General features: G+C 54.1%; 1 protein-coding gene across 5 annotated transcripts in view; it reads right to left on the minus strand.

The window, feature by feature from the left end:
- The window catches only part of LOC136334897 (interleukin-4 receptor subunit alpha-like), a 45,184-nt gene extending 27,191 nt beyond the window's left edge, over positions 1-17,993 (minus strand). For 2 of the 5 annotated variants that reach the window (XM_066275755.1, XM_066275754.1), the window contains exon 1: positions 17,554-17,669. The gene's annotated coding sequence lies outside the window, so the exon portion shown is untranslated. Of the gene's footprint in view, positions 1-12,995; positions 13,047-17,553; positions 17,670-17,854 lie in introns of those variants that run through there. The other 3 variants (XM_066275756.1, XM_066275758.1, XM_066275757.1) reach the window with 3 other exon arrangements.
- Between the last annotated feature and the right edge of the window lie 1,496 nt (positions 17,994-19,489).

A 19,489-nucleotide genomic window follows, 5' to 3' on the forward strand; every position in this document is an offset into this window, starting at 1 on the left:
CAAACATTTGAATGAGAAGTTACTGGAGGTTTGAGCAGAGACTTGACATCATGAGACTTTTCAAACCATCCCTCTGGCTGTGTGGTGTGAAAGGCCTATGGGGTCACGGGCAGAAGCAGGGACCAGTGAGGGGGTGCTGGGCCCACACAGGGCTGTGGGGAAGTGCTGGTGAGAGTGGGTGGGTTCTAGACCCGTCTGAAGGCGGAGCCAAAAGCACTTGCTGTCAGGATGGAATTGGGGGCTAGGCGAGAGGAATGGAAAATTAAAGAGCCCCGAGCCCCTGAACGGGTGGGGTGGCCATGTCCCCGGATGGCGTGGGCCATGGGAGGGTGAGTGTGAGAGACAGGCCCGCTGAGGGCGGTGGGAGCACCACCATCAGGAAACATAAGCGGCAGCTGTGGGTGAGGATGCACGCTGGCCCCTGAGGGTCAGGTGTCCCAGGGGCGGATGAACAAGAATTACCTTGGGGTGGGGTGGGGGGTGTGAAGGGGAAGATTAATGGGTGCCTCCCTGAGGGCGGGGACGTGTCTGTCCAGGTGACCTGACACGGAGCCCAGTGCCTGGCACTCGGCAGGCACTCAGCACGTAATCAGGTGACCTCAGTTTATCCTTATTGTCACACGTCCACAGTGCTCCCGTAGAGCCAGGCGCTGTTCCGGATGCTTTAAACCCCACCAGCACCCTGAGATGAGTACAATTACCAAACCTACTTTACAGACCCTGAACGGTCCCAAGAGAGGAAGGGAAGAAAAGGAGGGACAGGTGAGGAGTGAGTGACCAACCGGGAGGAGGAAGGGCACAGCCAACTCCCACCACCAGTCGGACCCTTGGCTGCAGCCACGGGCAGGAGAGGGTGGCCGGCCCAGAAGACGACACTGTCCACCAGCACGGTCAGTGCTGTGACTCCACCCCTGGTCAGCGCTGTGACTCCACCCCCGGTCAGAGCTGTGACTCCACCCCCGGCAGCAAGGCGCCACTGCAGGGCATCAACAGGAGAGGGCCGCTGGCCCAGAGGACAACACTGTCCACCAGCACGGTCAGCGTTGTGACTCCACCCCCGATCAGCGCTGTGACTCCACCCCCGGTCAGCGCTGTGACTCCACCCCGGGTCGGGTCAGCGCTGTGACTCCCCCCCCCCCCCCCCCCCCCGTCAGCACTGTGACTCCACCCCCGGTCAGTGCTGTGACTGCACCCCCTGGTCAGCGCTGTGACTGCACCCCCCGGTCAGCGCTGTGACTCCACCCCCCGGTCAGCGCTGTGACTCCACCCCCCGTCAGCGCTGTGACTCCACCCTCCGGTCAGCGCTGTGACTCCACCACCGGTCAGCCTGTGACTCCACCCCCCGGTCAGCGCTGTGACTCTACCCCCCGGTCAGCGCTGTGACTCCATCCCGGGTCAGCGCTGTGACTCCATCCCCGGCCAGCGCTGTGACTCCACCCCCGGTCAGCCTGTGATTCCACCCCTGGTCAGCCTGTGACTCCACCCCCGGTCAGCCTGTGACTCCACCCCCGGTCAGCGCTGTGACCCCACCCCCGTCAGCGCTGTGACTCCACCCCCCGGTCAGCGTTGTGACTCCACCCCCCGGTCAGCGCTGTGACTCCACCCCCCGGTCAGCGCTGTGACTCCACCCCCGGCAGTGGGCGCCACTTCAGGGCATCAGACAGGAGAGGCACTACCTTCTAGGAGTCCCACTGGCCGTGTGTTCGGACGACCACAGGGCGACCGGGAGATGCTGATGGAGCTGGAGGAGGGGCAGGTGCCAGCCCCATTCGCAGTGGACACAGCAGGGCTCTGCCATGATGGCTGGGGGTGGGCAGCGGGGAGTGGGCAGGTGGCCCTGGGCGGATAGCGGTGCGGGGAAGGGAAGCGGGATTGCCGAGGGAACCACACACTCCGCCACACTGCAGACACTGTGAGTGCACACAGCCATGGGCCCCGGGAGCCATTGGGAAGCCATGTGTCCTAGTGGCCGAGGCTCAAGGGGAAGGCTCGGGCTGGAGACAGGTTTGAGGGTCACCAGCTATGGCTGAAGGCCTGGGGTTGTGCAGGGACACAACTTTGTCTGAGAGAGACAGGAGGGGCTGGAGACTGTGACCTCCTTCATGGGATACGGCCAGCCAGACACCCTGGAGGGAGGCACCATCTTGGGGACAGGCTGGCGTCTTGTGCCAGTGGCCACGGCAATGCGTACACAAGTGCTGGTTGTGGACGCGTTGAGTCCAAGCGGCCAATGGGGCCCCTCGGGAGGTACCCAGGCAGCCCCACCTAGGACTCTGGAAGCCACAGCCATCTGCAGAAGGCACGGGAGGCCCCTGGGAGGAGGCTAACCTGAGGACCCAGGTCCGACACCACCTGCTCAGAAGCAGCAGCCGACCCTTCCACCATCTGCCAGCCCCACTCACTCCTGCTTTCCCTCTCTGCCCGCTCTCATGCCCGCAGCACAGCACCCGTGTGCACGCCCGTCACTGACCAAACGCCCGCAGGAGCGCCGGCTCCCGCAGGCCAGAGCCTGTGTCCGCACCTCCACGCTGTAGCCCCAGAGCCCAGGACAGAGCCCTGCACAGAGGAGGGGTCCACAGAGACCAACCGAGTGCAGGAATGAATGGACACCCTCCCCCAGCCGAGTGCAGGGGCCCGGACGGCTGGGAGTTTCCGGCTCTCACTGCCGGATAAACACTGACCAGTTCTGGCTCGGAGTCTCCTGAATGCCCTAAGGCAGGCACCGGTGGGCAGCTGGGGACCGCCACCTCCAGGGAGCTGGTAACTGGGGCATTGCCGTGATTATTACTCATTTCCCTGAAGAGCAGGCGGGCGCATGACGTCCGGCCCCAAGATGATAGATTCTGTCAGTCTCAGCGATAGTCACAGTTCCTAGTGGGCCTTCTGCCTGAAGTGTGCACAAGTCACCACAGCTGCCTCTGTGTGACCCGGTTCCCCAAGCCATTAGGGAAGCCATGGTCTCTAATGGCTCTTCTGCCCACGGGCTCTACCCCTCCTGACCAAAGAATGTGGCAAGTGCTGACTGTTATTATCATCCCCGCATCGGCATGGGGAAACCAGGGCCCAGGAGGGTTCAGAAACCTGCCTGAGGATGCACAGCGAGTAAGTGGTGGGGCTGGGATTTGAACCTAGACCTCCTGGCTCTGGAGTCCACGGCACAGCGCCTGGCACAGAGGAAGCAGCCGCAAACCTGGTCTGTTACACACGTCTCTGCTGGCTCCTTCAACAAGCCCCCTGGGAAAGACCTGGCCAAACAGTCCCCCGGCACACGGCGGGGGAACCAAGGCTCAGACGGGTTCAGAAAGGGTCCCCAGGTGACGGGGCAGGAAGTGACCAAGCTATGACTTGCCTCCATCCTGTTTGCCCAGTCCTCAGCAGTGAACTTGTCTCGACAGTGACCAGGACTTTGCCCCTGAGCCAACCCAAAGCAACTAACACGTCAGCAAAGAGAAGCGCTCCCAGTTCCTGCCTGTAGACAGGCCGTGGGGGTTGGTGGCGAGGGAGGCGCTCCCTCTAGTTCTTCCTGTTGTCTCACCCCAAATCCTGCCTGGCAGTCAGGGACCCAGGTGTGTGGGGCCACTCATGTTGGCAGGGACTCCGGGGCATCTAAGACACAGCGCATAATTCTGGGCCTAAGTGTGCGGGTCCCACCCTTGACTGTCTGGGGGACCTTGGCAAGCTTGGGGTCCCCTCAGAGCCTCAGTCTCCTCATCTGTGAAGTAAGGGCAGAACCATCTGCTTCGTGGGGTGGTGGCAGGGAGGCGGAGAGACCAGGGCTGCGGAGGAGGCCTCAGACAGTGCAGATGGAGCAGGTGACAAAAGCTCGCCTTGAGCACTAAGTAAGAGCACGGAGACACTGAGTCAACGCCGGCGGCCGCACCAGCACACACAGGTGTCCGGCACGGGCGGCCGCACCAGCACACACAGGTCTCTGGCACGAGCTGAGCGACAGAAGGGCGACACTGACTCCATTTATACCGAGTAAAACGGAGACAGAGCGGTCCCGGGGCAGAAGTCAGGACGGCGTCCTTGGAGGTGGCGGCAGGCTGGAGCCTTCTGGGGGCTGGCCACGCTTTGTTTCTGGACTGGGTCATACATGTACGTGTTCACTTTGTGAACATGAGTGAAGCGGCGAGCTTGTCTGCATGTATGTTGCAATAAAAAGGGAAAGAAAAAAGACAGATGAGAGGGAAGAGATCGGAGTGTGCAATCCAGGGTACTGGGTGTGTCAACAGAGGTCTCAGAAGCGTCTGTCCTCAGGGCTGAAAGGACCCCAAAGGCCCCCGTGCACGCCAGGTGCTACTTCAGGTCCCCCAGGGACCGAAAGGACCCCAAAGGCCCTCCGTGCATGCCCGGTGCTACTTCAGGTCCCCCAGGGACCGAAAGGACCCCAAAGGCCCTCCGTGCATGCCCGGTGCTACTTCAGGTCCCCCAGGGACCTGCCCTCTGCTCAGCTGCTCCCGGCCCTGGGCCCCCTGCTTCAGGGCAGAGTCACCTCCTCCAGAGTAAACGCAAAGACCTAGAGAACTCGGGCGCGTGGCCTCGGTGAGCACAGAGGGACGAGCGGTGAGCACCTGCCGTCCCACGGGGCGGCTCCACACTGCTTCCGAGGTTTCCCCCGCAGGACAATGAAGGTCTTTTCATTTTCCAAAAGAAGCCAGAAATCCAGATTTCTTTGTAAGTTATCTTGATTTATAAGGGTTGGAAAAGAGTTCAATATTTAAAAAACACACTCCATGTGCCCTGGCTGGTTAGAGCTTCATCCTGAAGTGCAGAGGTTCCAGGTTTTCAATTCCTGGCCAGGGCACATACAGGAACAGATCAGTGTTCCTGTCTCTCTCTCTCTCATTCTCTCTCTCAAGTAAATTAAAAACAAGAAAGAATATCCTGACCTGTGGGAGCGCAGAGGATAAAGCATCGACCTGGAACACTGAGGTTGCTGGTTCAAAACCCTGGGCTTGCCTGGTCAAGGCACATATGGGAGTTGATGCTTCCTGCTTCTCCCCCACTTCTCTCTCTCTCTCTCTCTCTCCTCTATAAAATGAATAAATAAAATCTTTTAAAAAAGCCTGACCAGGCGGTGGCGCAGTGGATAGAGCATCGGACTGGGATGCGGAAGACCCAGGTTCGAGACCCCGAGGTCGCCAGTTTGAATGCAGTCTCATCTGGTTTGAGCAAAAGCTCACCAGCTTGAGCCCAAGGTCGCTGGCTCGAGCAAGGGGTTACTCGGTCTGCTGAAGGCCTGCGGTCAAGGTACATATGAGAAAGCAATCAATGAACAACTAAGGTGTTGCAACGCACAACGAAAAACTAATGATTGATGCTTCTCATCTCTGTCTGTCCCTGTCTATCTCTCTCTCTCTGACTCTCTCTCTGTCTCTGTAAAAAAAAAAAAAAAATTTAATTAAAAAAAATACTCCACATTTGTGGTCCTTCTTTGGCTTACAATCACCGCGTTGTCCTCTTGGGTGGTTGGGTAAGTGTCCTGAGATGCCAGGGGACCCCAACGAGTAGAAGCACCAACAGGCGAGACCCCCCACACCTTCCCCAAGCACCAGCACCCCAAACGTTCCCTGCCTTCCGTTGCCTATTACCTTGTGCTCACCATGGTGTTGGTCAAATAAGTTTGTAAATATGATATATATGTTTGCTCGCTTATAGTTTGCATTGGGTGTGAGGGACAGGCTGTAAGCAGGAAGGTCCTTATAGTGTAAGGCTTAGTTTTAAGACTAAGCCTTTCCCACCCTTTTAATACTAAGATCTTTTCAACGCTAAGCTTTTTTCCCCACACCTTGACTGTTGCATGATGTGGGTGGTGCACTCTCATAAGGACTCCCATTATGCCTCAGATAAGTGACTTTGTATCAGAGACTTCCTTGTTTGTATACTGGATTAAAGGTTTTGATTTCTATACTATAAAATGGGGCAGAGGAGCCCATGCTGAGGGAGAGCAGAGAAAGGCCACATGGAGGAGAGGAGAAGCAGCCAAGATGGCGGAGTGAAGGAGAAGCCAGTTCGTGCAGAGAGAAGGAGATGGAGAACAGAGGTGAATAAGGCTGGTGAGGTAAAAACCTTTGATTCTAGTAAACTCTAGGTAAGTCAGTGGCTTTGTGTTGTGCAGATAAAATATATTATGCCCACTTTGTTAAATATGGTGCTGCCCACGTGGAAGCCCGTCACCCAGGTGATAATATTAGTTGCCCTTCTTGCTTGGTGTTGGGCAGATAAAATATATTACGCTCACTTTGTTAAAGATGGCGCTGCCCACATGGAAGCCATCGCCCAGGTAATATTAATGTGTGTTGGGGGCAGGCTGTGGGCAGGCAGGATTCTTGTAGCCTGGGGCTTCGTTTTAGGACTAAGCCTTTCCTACCCTTTTTGATATGGAGTGGTACAATCCCATCATGCATCAGATAAGTGACTTTGTATTAGAGACTTCCCTATTTTGTATATTGGATTAAAGGTTTTGATTTCTACACTATAAAATGGGGGCAGAACGGGAGTTTGTGCTCTTGGTTCCTGAGATTATCATTAGAGGAGAGAGAAGAGAGAGCAGAGAGCAGAGAAAGGCCACGTGGAGGAGGCAAGGAGAAGAAGCCAAGATGGCAGAGTGTTGAGTGAGAAGCCAGTTAATGCAGAGCTTATGCAGGGAGAAGGAAGGAGATGGTGAACAGAGGAGAATAAGTCTGGTGAGCTAGAAACCTTTGATTCTAGGAAACTCTGATAAGTCAGTAGCTTTGTGAGCACTGAATGTGAGTGGGTTTTGGATCCCAGTGTGTGTTTTACTTGCCCACCGGGTGCAAGCTAGGATTAAAGATGATGGCCTACCAGTTTTTGGCTCCGTTGTTTCTTTACCGACTGTCCGAATCCAATGTGAACCTGAATGGGCCAGGCGGCTGTGATGGTGTGTTGGGCGGATAAAATGTATTATGCTCACTTTGTTAAAGATGCCCTCGCCCAGGTGATACTAATGTGTGTTGGAGGCAGACAGGATCATTGTAGCCTGGGGCTTGGTTTTGGGATTAACCCTTTCCCACCCTTTTTGATGTAGGGCAGTACAATCCAATCATGCCTCAGAGAAGTGACTTTGTATTAGAGACTTCCCTGTTTTGTATATTGGATTAAGAGTTTGGATTGCTACACTATAAAATGGGGACGAAGTGGGAGCTTGGACGCTTGGTTCCTGGGATGATTAGAGGAGAAAGTAGAGCCAGCAGCAGAAGGAGGCCACGTGGAGTAGGCCAGGAGAAGCAGCCAAGATGGCGGAGTGCTGAGTGAGATGCCAGTTTGTGTAGAGTTTGTATCTGGGATAAGGAAGGAGATGGGGAACTGAGGAGAATAAGGCTAGTGAGCTAGAAACCTTTGATTCTAGGAAACTTGGATAAGTCAGTGGCTCTGTGAGCACTGAGTGTGACTGGGTCTTGGAGCCCAGTGTGTATTTTTACTTGCCCGCCGGGTGCAAGCTAGGATTAAAGGCTATGGCCCACCAGTTTTTGGCTCCATGGTTTCTTTACCGACTGTCCGAATCCAATGCGAACCTGCATGGGCTGGGCTGCTCTGATGCTGGCCCTGGCCGTGGCTACTGGCTCTACATGGTGGCCCTGGCTACTGGCTTTGCACTTGGGATGGATGTGATTATGTTAATATGTGTTGGGGGAGGGCTTTGGCACCAAAAAGTTTTAAAAAGAAGAGAGATCATGTTGTTCCGGGGAGAAGAGTGATTATGTCCTAAGAAAGCAGAGAAAGACCACGTGGAGGAGAGAAGAAGCAGCCAAGATGGTGGAGTGCTGGAGGAGAAGCCAGTTTGTGCAGAGTTTGTGCAGAGAGAAGGAGATGGAGAACAGAGGTTGTTGGGCAGATAAAATGTATTATGCTCACTTTGTTAAAGAGGCCGTCGCCCAGGTGATATTAATGTGTGTTGGGGTGGGCTAAAAAGGCAGGCGGAATTCTTGTAGCCTGGGGCTTGGTTTTGGGATTAAGCCTTTCCTACCCTTTTTGATGTGGGGTGGTGCAATCCAATCATGCCTCAGAAGGTGACTTTGGGTTGGAGACTTCCCTACTTTGTATATTGGATTAGAGGTTGTGAAGCTACAGTATAAAGTGGGGGCAAAACGGAAGTTTGCCCTCTTGGTTCCTGGGATGATTAGCATGAGAGAGTAGAGCCAGCAGCGGAAGGAGGCCACGTGGAGGAGGCCAGGAGAAGCAGCCAAGATGGCGGAGTGCTGAGTGAGATGCCAGTTTGTGTAGAGTTTGTATTTGGGATAAGGAAGGAGATGGGGAACAGGAGAATAAGTCTGGTGAGCTAGAAACCTTTGATTCTAGGAAACTCGGATAAGTCAGTAGCTTTGTGAGCACTGGATGTGACTGGGTTTTGGAGCCCAGTGTGTATTTTTACTTGCCCGCCGGGTGCAAGCTAGGATTAAAGACTATGGCCCACCAGTTTGTGGCTCCGTTGTTTCTTTACCGACTGTCCGAATCCAATGCGAACCTGCACTGGCCGGGCTGCTTTGATAGTGGTCCTGGCCTTGGCTGCTGGCTTTACAGAGGTGAATAAGACTGGTGAAGTAGAAACCTTTGATTCTAGGAAACTTGGACGAGTCAGTGGCTTTGAGAGCCCTGAATGGAAAGGGAAGTGTTTTCCCACTGTGTGTGTTTCTTGCCACCGGGTACAAGCTAGGATAAAGATGATGGCCCACCAGTTCTTGGCTTTGTTGTTTCATTACCGTCTGTCAGAATCAAATGTGAACCTGCATGGGCCTGGTGGCTGTGATGGTGGCCATGGCTACTGGCTTTACAGGGAGATTAATACTGAATAAAACAGAAGAAGTCAAGGCATCAACATATTAAAGAGAGAAAGGTGGCTGTTTTACACCAATAAACGTTAGGTGGAAGCCGCAGGGGGCCGGTCCACTGGGGAGGGGGGAGAGCCTCCTTTCAGCTTCTCTTGGCAACAGGCAGGTTGGTATAAACCCCTGGCTAGGTCTGACCCGGAGGGACTCCAGCTGGACCACCTGATCCCGTATGAGAGCTGACCGGCCACGCCCCTTCCCGGTCTATGGATGGGCACCGGGAGAGCCGGACCAAAAGCACAAGGCTGGTGTGTTCCAGAAGGAAAATGTATTCGAAAAGCCTGGGTGCAGGCGGCTGAGACAGACAAACTGTATCGGCCCGGCCCAGCCCCGGGGGAGGGCTGGAGTAAGGTATTTACAGTGTAGTCAGGGGTCTTGGAAAAGGCGGCTGACATCGCTGCCTCTGTGGGTACAACAAGGTCATCCTTCTTCCTGTGTGGGCTGGAGAGGTGCCACAGCTTCTCCAAACTGTTTATCTCGGGGCTCAGCCGTCTAAAGGAGGCCTGTGCTAGTTCACAAGGTCTCGGCCCACCAGGCAGGCGGAGATTTCAAGCCAGTCAGCCCCCACCCCCCTTACTGGTTTGCACTGCCCTTGGAATGGGGGTGGGGGGGGGGCTGATCTGCTATCAGAAGACGGAGCCTCTGGGCCTGCAATTAGGCTTTTACAAACACTTACTGTGATTTAAAACTCCTCCTATTGTCAGGTCTCTTCCCAGCAATGGAAGGTTTCCCTGACATTTCTACATTTCAAAGAGGAGGCCAGGAAGCCATTAAGCGAGAGAATTAGCAAGCCAATTAACTGCAACCTCACCACCTCAGGGGAGGACAATGTGCTAACTTTGAGACTGGCTAAGAAATTGGGTGAGGGGAGTTCTAGATTTAAAGGGGTGTGGTAAGGTACCAAAGAATTGCAGGAAAAGTCAGGCTTCTTGCCCCGTCCTTTCTTTAGAGAATGGAGGGAGAAGAATGCAGAAGCTTTCTGCCTTGCAAGCATGACTGGGTCATTCAGTTTAACTATAGAATAAAGGTTATCTGGAAAACTTCCTTTCCCTTTTTATAAGAGACAATATTTACATACCCTACACTGATTTTAACTCTCCCTCCCTTCCTGGAATCCTGAGCGTGACATATACCTCTAGGCAAAGGGAGGGGAGATAGACACTAAAAGATTTGTGAATGTCTTTGATATGTAAAGTGACATCTCTATTGTGTTACCTTGAAAGTTTTAATGTCTTTTTATAGATCCTCTAGACCAGGGGTAGTCAACCTTTTTATACCTACCGCCCACTTTTGTATCTCTTGTTAGTAGTAAAATTTTCTAACCGCCCACCGGTTCCACAGTAATGGTGATTTATAAAGTAGGGAAGTCACTTTACTTTATAAAATTTATAAAGCAGAGTTACATCAAGTTAAAGCGTATAATAATAATTACTTACCAAGTACTTTATGTTGGATTTTCACTAAGTTTGTCAGAATAAATCTTTATAAAACAACTTAGTATAGTTAAATCTATCTTTTTATTTATACTTTGGTTGCTCTGCTACCGCCCACCATGAAAGCTGGAACGCCCACTAGTGGGCGGTAGGGACCAGGTTGACTATCACTGATCTAGACTGATAGATACGTGAATTCCAAACTGCCCTCTTGCTGTTCCGCTTATCTGTCAGACCTTACCCTTACTGGACTATTGCCCCTGAGACAAAGGAATTCCAAAAAGTTGACAACCCGCCCCAAGGAGGGGCTCCGGACATACCAGGACTTTTGGTTCAACACCCACATGCTTGAAGCCCCCCAAGGAGGAGCATTCTGGACATACCAGGACTTTTGCCTCAGTATCCGCTCAGGCTCTCCCAAACACTATATAACTCGCCCCTAGTCTGTAACCGGTGCTCTTCTCCCCCAGGAGGAGTGCCTGGCAGGGTTCCTTTCTTCCTTTCAATAAAGCCTGTTACTCTGGTCTATCGGACTCCCATGGATTCCAACATAGACAAATGTTATAAGCTTGTTAATGATTGTATCATGCTCCTCCTCCTTTTCCCCCAACCTGTATGCAGTTAAGGGTATATAACCAGCCTTAGAGCTATATTCAACACTGCACGATTTGGGTCAGCTATACCCTGTGTAAGTGATATGCAGCTGGCTTATTAATAAATCTCCTCCTAAAAATTCTTCTGTATCCTGCTTTGGTGTCTCTACATAAAACCGTGGAATTAAGGTACGCTACTTTACATAAGGGGGCTCTGGTTTTAAAAGCTGCCCTGAACCCAAACTTCACAATAAAAGGAGCAATTGACCAATAAGTTATAAAAATCACGAATCCTTTTTCTACTCATATATTTTACTTAGATGCACCTAATAACAGCTTTGAAAAGAAAGCAAAACAAAAACAAAAAACAAGAGAAGGTCAAGGACAAAAGAACTGACCCTCTATCCTAGGGGGAGAAGAATCAGATAGACAAGAACACAGACAATATAAATGCTATAGTTAGCAAACTTGTCTAATAAACAGATTTCTAAAACTTTATATCCAATAGAAAACATACCTCCTTTCAAATGCAAGAGAACCACACAGAAAAATTAACCGGAAAATCTTAAGAAGAAAATCTCAACAAATTCTCCATCTTGATATCTTAGAAACCACAAATATTGACCATAATGCAATACATTTAGAAAGCAACAGTAAAAAATAAAAAAAAAATTCCATCCACTTAAAAAAATTTAATAGCACATACACTTTTAGAAGAAAGAGAAACTGAAACTATATTAGCAAGGAATAACATTGTGTGCCAAGACCTGTGGAATAAAGTCAAAACAGTACTCAGATAAAAAAATATATAGCCATTTAGCCTGAAGTAGATCTATTAAAAATTAAGAAAGACTGATAATAATTGTTAACTTCAAACAAAGAATCTCAGAATGGAAGAAACTTTGATAGTAGCTCATGCAGAAGAGAAACCTGGAGGTTTTAACTGATAAACCCAATATTATCCCCCAGGGGGATGTGGCAACTACAAAGTATGATTGCAGGTTGCATTAACAGAGATATAGGCTCTAGATCTAAGGAAGTGATGGTCTCCCTCCTCTCTGACTAAGCAGGTTTTGCAGAAGTAGTAATGCGTTTTATTTGAGACTCTAACCAACTGGATCATGTCCAGAGCTAGACTGAACTCTATAACTCCCTGAGCCAGGAAGAATGATTAAAAGAACCATGGCTGTGTATTCTGAAAAAGAGGAACACTGGGCTGTTGTTGGAGGGCGAGGGTTACTGCGTCCGCGGGGCAGAACCAGAGCCAGCAAGTGAAAGCTCCTGGAAAGCGAATCTGGCTGAACCCCAGGAAAGAGCCTGCGCAGTCAGAGCGGTCCAGCTGGGTTGCCTCTCCTGGAAAGCCTGTGCTCCTTCGTTACGGCGAGACCGTCAGGAGGCTGTGGCTCTGTGGGCTCGGTCGCTGCCAGCCCAGAGCTGGGGTCTCCTCTCCGAGAAGCCCCACTTCCTCTTCTGAAAAGGCTGCCCCAGGAGGGCCTCAGGCCCACTTGCGTTCCCCAGAACGGCTCTCAGGGGCTGTGACCGTGACCACGCCCCTTACTTCCCACCCATTCATCTGCCCGCCTCCCCCAGCACAGTGCCTCCCCCAGCACAGCGCCTCCCCCAGCACAGCGCCTCCCCCAGCACAGTGCCTCCCCCAGCACAGCACCTCCCCCAGCACAGTACCTCCCCCAACACAGTACCTCCGCCAACACAGTACCGCCCCCAACACAGTACCTCCCCCAGCACAGGGCCTCCCCCAACACAGTACCTCCCCCAGCACAGTACCGCCCCCAACACAGTATCTCCCCCAGCACAGCGCCTCCCCTAGCACAGCACCTCCCCCAACACAGTACCGCCCCCAGCACAGTGCCTCCCCCAGCACAGTGCCTCCCCCAACACAGTACCTCCCCCAACACAGTACCACCCCCAACACAGTACCACCCCCAGCACAGTACCTCCCCCAGCACAGTACCGCCCCCAACACAGTACCCCCCCAGCACAGTACCTCCCCCAGCACAGTACCGCCCCCAGCACAGTGCCTCCCCCAGCACAGTGCCGCCCCCAGCACAGTACCGCCCCCAGCACAGTACCTCCCCCAGCACAGTACCCCAGCACAGTACCTCCCCCAGCACAGTGCCCAGCTTGCGGTCGGGCCTCCACTGGACCTGTTCCCCTCCGCGTCCTCACCATCTGACCCTGGGGAAGGCGCTCATTGGTAAAACAATCTGTAAATGATTCACACAGTATTGGATCATCTGTAAGGCCAATCCTGGCCTGACCACACCCACAGGGTTGCTGGGATGACCCACAGCAGGCGGCACATCAGCAATGGCCGTAGTAGTAACAAGCCCCGTTTCTGTTATGTGTTGAAACACTGAAGACTGAGGGCTCTGGAGCTGCCAGGTTCACAGCCCTGCTCTGCCACCTTCCAGCTGTGTGACCCTGGACAAGTTACTAAACCATTCTGTGCCAGTTTCTTCATCTGTAAAAGTTGCGTAAGAGCAGTTCCTACCTTGCAGGGTTATTCTACAAGTCGAATGAGGTAATGCGGGTATCTGGCTCCTGTTTACCTCCCTGACCACGTTCCTGCCCCTCTCGGCCTTGCTAAATTCCATCCAACTGCATCAGCTTCCTTGTTGTGGGTCAAACGCACCAAGCCTGTTCCCACCTCAGGGCCTTTGCACTTGCCGGTCTCTGCCAGGAACACTCTTTTCCCAGATAACCACATGTCTTTTTACTTCAGGTCTTAGCTCAAGAGCCACCTCCTAGGAGTCACCTCCTCCACCAGACTATCAGCTCCGCAAGGGCCCTCACTTGGCCGCTGTGTCCCAGCCCCTGGCATGTTTGCTGAGTGAATGTAAGCCGCGAGCCGGGCGCTGGCACTCAAAACAAGTTATGATACTTTTCACTTGTAAGCTGCTCTGCAGGCTGTAGGCTGTTAGTCCCTTAATAAATCCTCTGCTCAGAACTGCGCACCCTCCCCTCAGGAAGTCTGTTCCATCAAACCCCGGAGGGCCACGCGCCCCTCCCCTCACCCCGACCCACATCCTCCGTCCTTCCCGGAAGGGAGGAGAAGGGCACTCGGATGCTGGCCCGGCTGGTGATGGCCCAGCAAGTCACAGCGCCCAGGCATGCTTTAGCCAAGAGCCTGGATTTCTTGAGCAACCTCGAGGCGGTAACGAGGCCTGTGGTGGCCTCAAGCGGGAGGATGAGTCAGGCGGAGCCAAACCTGAAACCTCAGAGCCATCACCACTTCTTGGAAAGGCTGACACGCGCAGAGACAGACCTGCGCACGCAGCGCCTGTGAGCAGCGGAAGCGAGGTGGGCGGGGTGGACAAGATCTCTGCTGGGGCCCCTCTGCCTGGCCGGTGCCTCCAGGCCTCCGCCCCTTGTACTTCTAACGTCCTTCGGAGGGGCCCTGACCTGCCCCGCACCGGGCTTCACTGTCCTCCTGCACTGTCACCACTCGACGGGACACTGCTCGTCCACGATCTCTTGTGTGATACCCGGGGGTCGGGCGTGTTTCTTTTTTGTTGTTGTTGTATTTTTTTTCCTGAAGCTGGAAACGGGGAGAGACAGTCAGACAGACTCCCGCATGCGCCCAATTCCACCCGGCACGCCCACCAGAGGGCGATGCTCTGCCCCTCCGGGGCGTAGCTCTGCCGCAACCAGAGCCACTCTAGCGCCTGGGGCAGAGGCCAAGGAGCCATCCCCAGCGCCCGGGCCATCTTTGCTCCAATGGAGCCTTGGCTGCGGGAGGGGAAGAGAGAGACAGAGAGGAAGGAGGAGGTGGGGGGTGAAGAAGCAAATGGGCGCTTCTCCTGTGTGCCCTGGCCGGGAATTGAACCCTGGTCCCCCACACGCCAGGCCGACGCTCTACCGCTGAGCCAACTGGCCAGGGCTCGGGCATGTTTCTGAACCCAGATGCACTCAGACTGTACAAGGCCATCTCGTACCAAATGCCAGCTGGAAGCACCCCACCCCCACGTGACCTGAGCAGCCCCTGCAATCGTCATATGAGAATCTCTGCAGGACAGCCCAGGAGGAGAAATAAAGACCCAAAGAGCCTGACCATCACCTGGTTCACTCACGACAGGCGCTGCTCCCGACTGGGTTGTGAAAAGCTGCTGGTTTTCAGAGGGATTTCGGAATTACTGATCTGGGTGTCGCTCTGCCGGTATACATTTGTTTGCGGGCTTCTCGCCTTCTCAACTAGAATTTAAACTCCAGAGGGCAGGGACTTTGTCCAGTGCTCTGTCAGTAGCGCCGGGCACAGTGCCTGGCACGTGTAGGTAGGTGCTCAATAAATATGTGAAGAAGAAATGAGTGAGGAAGCCAGGTGCTGGGTATGGACAAGGGACTCTGTCCTAAATGGGGAGAGAAACTGCAGTCACTGAGCCACCGGCAAGGTGCCTATAAAAATTATCTCATGACCCCCCACTACCCACTTTACTGACAGGCACACTGAGGCTCAGAGAGGTTAGCAACTGCCTCCAGGTCACAGCGAGGAAGCCACAGCTCACATGTGAACCTGGGGCCCCGTCTTCAAGCCCGCGCCCTCCTCTGTGCCTCTAGCTCAGAGAGGCAGAGAAACTGGCTGGAAGTCACACAACAAAGCAACGCGGATACGGCCAGTCAGGTGCTGGCTCCTGCGGGACCCTCCAGCCACTGCTGGGTTCTCAGGTCCACACTCTTCCAAGGGCCAGTTCACACAACTCCTCTCTTCTGGACGAGGATGGTTAACTCTTTCGTGGACCAGTCGGAGATTAAAAACCACTGCCTTAGGGGGCACCCCCCCAGCCCCACCAGGGCTTTCTGCAGACCCGGGGTCGTGCAGTACAAAACACATCGGTACTGAGTCACCGCCCAGAATGTGGAAATCCTCAGGTCATCCCAGACCTGCTGGGAAACGGGTGTGTTGTAACCAGGGCAACTGACAGTGGTTTCCCCCCTGCTGCCTTCCCATGGCCTCCCTCCAGATTCCGCTCCGAAGGCCCAGGAATCTGCATTGGGACGCTTATCGCTCGGGCGAAGGTACAATGCACTGGCCTGCTCCTCAGCACGGCATTGGAGACATTCTCCCACGTGGCCAAGCCCACCTTTCTGTCCGTCCTCTCTGACTCTCCCACTCCCCAGGCGCCGCACGCCACGCTTTCCTCACTTCCCAGCCTCCGCCCACGCTGTTCCCTGCTCAGCTTACCTTTCCCTCCCCTTCTCCACCTGCCAGCTCCTCTGCAGCCCCTCCAAGGCTGGCTCAGGGGCCCCTGCTCCGGGAAGCCCGTCTCACTGCCCCATGAAGAGTTGATCACCCCGAGTGTGCCCCCTCTCCCCAGAGGGAGGCCTCCTTCAGGCCAAACACCAGTGCCCTGAACAGCACCGGGGCAGAGCGCAGGGGGCCCTGTGCGCGCTAGTGAGGGAGGCGATGGCTGGGCTGGTCACCCCCCCAGTCCGCAGCTCAGCACCCTCCTCTGTAATCACAGGGTGGACGGACTAGCTGAGTTCAGGGGCCTCTGCAGGACTCCGGAGTCCCCTGACTGTGCGCCACCCTGGCCAAATGGACACCCGAGCCTCAGTTTCCCCATCAGACTTCAGGATGTTAATAAAAGTGCTGATGTCCCAGCAAATGCTCCAGCTTCTAAGAGGCCACCCCTCGGGGAGGAGCTGCAGGGGGTCACAGCTCACAGAGGACTGGGGACAGGCAGAGACTAGGAGTCGAGCGGGATTAGTGTTGGCCAGGGGGCGATCCGTGAACCCCAACATGGACCACCAGTCTGCTGGTCCCCAAGTCTCTCCTGATTACAGGAAATATAAATTTTGGCTTTGTTTTAAATCCAGATTCTGAGCTTATTGAATCTGAATCTCAAGGAAGGGGAACCGGGAATCTGCAGTTCACTCAGATGCCGGGAGAACTCGTCTATAGGGTAGTTTGACAACTACCACTGGCAGGTGGAGGACAGGAGGTTCCAGCGTCAGACAGCCTGGTGCCCGTCCTGACCCACACTTTCCGGGTGGGCCTCACCCTGGGCAAGTTGTTTCAGCTTCCTGTGCCAGCGTGCCCTGATCTGGAAAACGGCCCTGATGCCCAGCAGGACGAGGAAGGTTTTTCTGAGATTTAATTAACTCAGAATAATACACTCAGTGTTCAGAACGGAGCCTGCAGATAAATAAGCCCCAGCGAAATGCTCACGAGTACTGGGTCCATTCAACAATATTCAAATAAAGAGGCCAAAAGTGAAACGGGACTTATTTCCCCAGATTCTTTGACCTCGTAAACAACTAGACAGTTTTTCAGAACTGTCCCACCCTTTCCTTCCCCACCATCCTCACCAAATCCCTGTACGCGGGCCGGCCCACAGAAGGGCTCCGCGTGGCCCAAGACCTGTGTCACCCCACACTTTCCACATTCTCAAGCCCCACAGAGGCCGTCCCCGTGGATGTCTGAGACAGTACCAGTTTGGGGGCGCCGGCCTTCTGGACACCCGGGCCAGCCTTCCTTCCCAGCTCTGTGCCGCGGCTGCCCCTGGGTGCTGTGCACTGAGCTGGCTGCACCCCGTGCGCGTGTCGGGGCGTCCTAGGTCCCTGCCACCTGGCCCCGCCGGCGGCCCAGCACTTCCCAGACACCCGCTGCGTGTCCAGGGAGAACCCCCGCCTCCGCCCCGCGCGGGCCTCGCATCTTACCTGCGGGCTCCGGTCCACTCGCCCAGCAGGCGCCCGAGTGGTAAGTGGGGACCTCGGCCGGGTAGGCCGGTGGCGCTGCGCGGGGCTTTCCTGGGGCGGGACCCACTTCTCCTGACTTCCAGTGCCCGCCCCGCGCCCGCCCCAGATGCGCAGGCACCGCCCCCCGCGTCCGCCCCCAGATGTGCAGGCACCGCCCCCCGCGTCCGCCCCCAGATGTGCAGGCACCCCCCCGCCCGCCCAGGGCCTCCGGTCCAGCTTCCCTGTTCCTGTTCCTCTGCTCCCTCCAGGCCCGGCCGCTGACCTTTCCTGGGGGCGCCCCTGATCGCGGTCTCCCCCCGCAGCAGCCCGAGGTCACGCCCCGCGGAGAACCCGCAGTAGTTGCCCGGTGCTCTCGCAATGAAAGCCCTTCTCCGGAGGAGGCCCCGACTCGCTCTGGCTGGTCCCTGCGCCCCTCCCACTGCAACTTGATCTCTTCTCCGCCCCCCCCCCCCCCAAGCCCAGCAGCAGCTAAGTGCCAATGTGTGTTCTTTCCTCCCGCAAATATGATATTTACTGAGCACCCACTATGTTAGGCTCCAGAAAAGTTTAGACAGTAAAACAACCCTTCGATCAATAGCTAGTCCATCTAATAGGCCTGCACTAGGGCTTGTGTGAACTCATTTAATCCTCACAACTCCCTACGAGGAGACTCTTACTACCAGTGGTGGGATTCAAACAATTTAACAAGCATTTCTCTGCCCTAATGATAATTTTTTTTTTTTTTTGGTATTTTTCTGAAGCTGGAAACGGGGAGAGACAGTCAGACAGACTCCCGCATGCGCCGGACCAGGATCCACCCGGCACGCCCACCAGGGGGCGATGCTCTGCCCCTCCGGGGCGTCTCTCTGTTGCTACCAGAGCCACTCTAGCGCCTGGGACAGAGGCCAAGGAGCCATCCGCAGCACCCGGGCCATCTTTGCTCCAATGGAGCCTCGGCTGCGCGAGGGGAAGAGAGAGACAGAAAGGAAGGAGAGGGGGTGGGGTGGAGGAGCAGATGGGCACTTCTCCTGTGTGCCCTGGCCGGGAATCGAACCCGGGACTTCTGCACGCCAGGCGGACGCTCTACCACTGAGCCAACTGGCCAGGGCCCTAATGATAACTTGAAGTATAGAAAAAGATTTACTGAAAGGTAGTTTATTATTTCATGCATTTAATACTTAAATAAGAACAATAAAAGAGGCACACAACACTAGATTATAAGAAAGAGTTTTAAAATATTAATGAAAAAATATCAAATAATACCTGACACAAAAACAATACAAGTTGTCACCCCCCTGGTTGTTTGGCATTTCTTCTCTTTACGTTGTGTGTTTGTTTACTGAAGTAACAAACACGAGGGAATTAAAATGTAGTATTTCATCAAAGGTATAATGAGTTTTATGAAATGAATAAATAAATATTACCAGCATAGTTCCATCAAATTTTTTCACCTATGGATGGAATGAACATTACTATGGGCGCTTAGAATACGCTGTTGCACAGACGAACGTAAATTTGTGATGTCCACATTGGGCTGCTACTCCAGCGCCCACCTTAGAGAGAACCCTGATGACAAGTACCATTTTGACCACTGGTCTTCTGACTCAACAAAAAATTAGGTATTGGTTCTGCCCGAACAATTTTTTTGCAAAAATTAGGTATTGGTGCAAAATCCCACCTCTGGGCTGAACTCAGAGTGGTTTGGCTGGTGATCACTCCTGTGCCCTGGCCGTTAGCCCCTGCATTGACATTCAGGCTGTTTTATGGTGTTGAGCATTTGAAGCTGAGGAGTACACGATCATGAATAATCCCTGGTTGGGTCAAGATTTGTGGACGTGAGTTTTACCAGGACCGTGCCCGACAGCTCCAGCAGGTTGTATCAAGTAGAAGGGTTTGTTCCTGCCTGGAAAAGCCACAC

This window comes from Saccopteryx bilineata, chromosome 4 (genome assembly GCF_036850765.1).
Source record: "Saccopteryx bilineata isolate mSacBil1 chromosome 4, mSacBil1_pri_phased_curated, whole genome shotgun sequence".
Taxonomy (NCBI): domain Eukaryota; kingdom Metazoa; phylum Chordata; class Mammalia; order Chiroptera; family Emballonuridae; genus Saccopteryx; species Saccopteryx bilineata.